We start from the raw sequence: 4,126 nt of genomic DNA, 5'->3' as shown, positions 1-4,126 counted from the left end.
TTTTTTTTAAGAGGCCATTAGAAATATTAAAAGTTTTTAAAAAAAAAAAAAAAAAAAAAAAAAAAAAAAAAAAAAAAAGACAACACATTTACAACTTACATAAAAACTTTAAAAAAAACTAAAAAGTCAAATGTCAAAACCAGAAATTATTACAATGCTTTCAAAAACCAGAGGTCAGGAGCAGAATTACAAAGGCTTCCTATCTTAAAGCTACACTATTGGCATTTTGGGAAAAAAATGTAAGTTAATTCCAACGTAAAACCCCAATGTGGGTATTGTTACAAACTCTATGGATCTTCTAGTCCTCTAGCGGTTACAAAGTAAAACTGCATGCGTCTTGTGGAAGAAGATTGGTTGTGCTTCGGCTCTGAGCCTCTGCGCGAATGAATGTTAGGCCTGTTTAAGGCACTGGTGTACACATGGATACAGTGTTTCTTACCAGAGCGGATAGACAGGTTTCTTTGTTTTTAATTCTGGAGGTTTGAATGAAAAATTGGTACATTGGTCTCATTCGCACTGACAACAAACTTAGCTTCATGCTACTACCACACCAAAAAACGCTCACAACATCAGAGCTACTTTACTACTTTGTGTACAGATATGACATGACAAGCACAGGAGAATAACAGTGCACGATTTCTTGTCTAAATTATAAATTAGTATTATACGTTTATCGAAGTGTTTTGGGGGTAAAGAAAAGACATAGCTTGGAAGATGCATTTTTAAACTCTCCTCAATAACATTTTGCTATATATATATATATATACATACACACACAGTGCTGTGAAAAGGTTTTTGCCCCCTTCCTGTTTTTTTTTTATTTTTTGCATATTTGTCACACTTAAAAGATTCAGATCAAACTAATTGTAATATTACACAAAGATAATGCAAGTAAATACAAAATGCAGTTTTTAAATGATGATTTCTTTTATTAAGGGGGAAAAAAACTGTCCAAATCTGCCTGGCCCTACGTGAAAAAGTAATTGCTTAACTCAGCTTTCTAAAATAATGTGGTTAATTGCAGTTCTTTCATGATTTAACAGGAGGGGGCAATTCAATTTTCACGTAGGGCCACATAGGTTTGGACAGCTTTTTTCCATTAATAAATGAAATCATCAATTAAAAACTGCATTTTGTATTTACTTGCATTATCTTTGTGTAATATTAACATTTGTTTAATGATCTGAATCTTTTAAGTGTGACAAATATGCAAAAAAAATTTAAAAACAGGAAGGGGCAAAAACCTTTTCACAGCACTGTATATATATATGTGTGTGTGTATACACACACACACACACACATATATTGTATATATATATATATATAAGTTACATAGTGTAGCTTTAAGTCAGAATATCTGACAAGTTTAATATTCAAAATGAGATCATAATGGTGACTAAACAGATAAAACAGGATTCTAAGTTGTAAGATGGCTTCATATTGCATACCTTGAAGTTCTGTGGAAGCAAGCATTTCAGTGTCTTATCAGCAAAACACACATACCACAGTCTTAAGATGGATCCTGTTAAGCAAAACATTCAGGTAGTCTCACTTTGAGTGAAGATAGTAAAATAGCTATCAGAGGAAATTACATCGTCAAAAAGGTCAAAATTACATTTATAATGTACAAGAAACTTAAAGCTTAAAGGGGTCATATGATGCGATTTCAATTTTTCCTTTCTCTTTGGAGTGTTACAAGCTCTTGGTGCATAAAGAAGATCTGTAAAGTTGCAAAGACTAAAGTCTCAAATCCAAAGAGATATTCTTTATAAAAGTTAAGAGTCAGCCACGCCTACCTAAAACGGCTCGTTCTAACACGCCCCCACATATCTACATCACTATGTGGGAAGATTTTTCATAACGCCGCTCAAATGTTCACGCAAAGAAAGAAGGCGTAACTTTTATTCTTGCTGTAGTATTGTTGCCGCCACCATGTCGTGGAGAGCTGTTTTTCGTTGTGAAAGCGAAACTACTTTGTTTAGTCTTCCAAAAGAGGACGATATCCGCTTCGTCATGCCTGGATACATCAATTTAGTGCTGTGGATCGCCAGATCGGCTTTCACCGTGGACGAATCGGAGTCCAGTCCGGGGTCGTCACATGTGGTTGCCACTCCTACGTCGAATCTGCCGCCCGAGCCGTTCTCAAGCCCGCCGCCTCAGCTCACGCTAGGCCGCGGCTTCCGCTCACGCTAGGCCGCCGTGTGTTTCGTTGTGAAAGCAAAACTACTTTGTTTGGTCTTCCAAAAGAGGACACGACTACAAATCAGTGGTTAAGTAGTATTTACAACACTGTTCCAGAACAGTTCAACCCAAATATTCATTTGTGTGCAGCACATTTTATGGAGGACTGTTTCCTGATCCTGGAAGAGTAGACTACAATGCCGGCTGTTCTGACTCACAGACTGTTAGTACGTTTTAATTTAAAGGATTTGCCACTGACGATTCAAATGCAAGTTTTGGGCATTGTAGAGTAGCGTTTGTAGTTTGTCATTTCTCCAATCACAAATGCAGACATGGTTTTATGTTTACGCGGTGCGATGCAAAGACAGTATAAGTCATTATAATCAGTAATTATGTCCCCACTGGATGCAACAAATGCCTCATTTGTAATGGGTTTTAGAGCGTCCTCGTCTCCTGATATTATTTCTTCACCGAAGATGACATTATTAAATGCTCGTTCCTTGGTGAATAAGACCTTCTTATTAAATTATTTTTACTCATCTCACAAACTGGACTCACAAAAGGTTGGTGATCTAACTCCTTTTTCTGATCTGATCCCTGCTGACTGTACATTTTTTAACTCTCCTCATCCGAGTGGACGCGGGGGTGGGATAGTAACAATTTTAAAGAACTCTCTCTCTGCACGCTGTCGATTGGTCCCTGTAATGGCCTTTTCCAGCTTTGAAGCTCAGTTTATTCACTTAGACTGGAATGGTCTTGTATGTCTAGGGGTGTTTTACCGTCCTCCGCACTCTACTAAGGATTTTATACTGCATCTCACTGAACAGATCGGCAATATTGCCACAAATTACGATCACTTTCTATTGATGGGCGACTTCAATATCCATGTCTGCTGTCCGTCTAACCCCTTATCACATGACTTTGTTAATCTTATCGACGCTTTTAATCTATCCCAGTGGATCAATGTCTCTGCTCATATTCAGGGACATACGTTGGATCCTGTACTCTCATATGGGCTTGATGTGACTGATATTATGCTCTCAGATTTTATGATCTCTAACCATAAGCCTATATTATTCTCACTGTCTCTTCCAGATCTCTCTCATTTTTCTAATACACCTGTAAATCTTTCTTGTTTCTACTCTCCACAGTTTAGCACAAATTTCAACTTGTGCTTTGCTGAATGTTGCTCACAGTTGCACTTGGATCAACCATTATCTGACTTGGATGCTGATCAACATCTTAGTGAATTCTGCCTGGCTTAAGGTAGCAAGATACCCGTCTCCTAAGACAAAACTGCAGAAAGGCAGAACGTAAATGGAAAAAGGACAGGCTGCATATCTCTCTTCATATGTTCAGAGACTCTCTTACATCTTACCAGACTGCAGTGAATTCTACGAAAGCTGCATACTTTTCTAATTTAATTGAAACTAATCATTCTAAACCTAAGGTTTTGTTTTCAATTATTTAATCTGTTACAAATCCTTCAGTTAACACCTTGCCTGTTGCCTCTGATGCTCTCTGTGAAAGCTTCTTGAGATATTTTAGTGACAAAATTATTAACTTAAGGCTTAGCGTCTGCCCCACTTTAACTGTCTCTCCAATTATGTCATCTGCCTCTGCATTTTTGGATGTTTTTGAACCTATCAACCTCCAGGAATTGAAGCAAGTGATTGACAAGCTTAAACCTTCATTCTGTTCTAGCGATATCATTCACCTGAGATTAAATTAAAATTAATTATCGATTCGATTGGGCCAGGTTTGGTGTCTCTTATTAATAAGTGTCTCCAAACCGGCTCTGTTCCTGCCAACCTTAAAGTCGCTACGGTCACTCCTCTGCTCAAGAAGCCTTCACTGGATCCTTCTGTCCTAAAAAAATTTCGACCTATTTCTGTTTTACCTTTCATTTCAAAAGTTTTGGAGAAAATTGTGCTGAATCAACTTC

This window comes from Sinocyclocheilus grahami, unplaced genomic scaffold (assembly GCF_001515645.1).
Source record: "Sinocyclocheilus grahami isolate Dianchi unplaced genomic scaffold, SAMN03320097.WGS_v1.1 scaffold313.1, whole genome shotgun sequence".
NCBI lineage: Eukaryota > Metazoa > Chordata > Actinopteri > Cypriniformes > Cyprinidae > Sinocyclocheilus > Sinocyclocheilus grahami.
The sequence above is the reverse complement of the archived record's forward strand: the minus strand, read 5'-3'. Positions refer to the sequence as shown.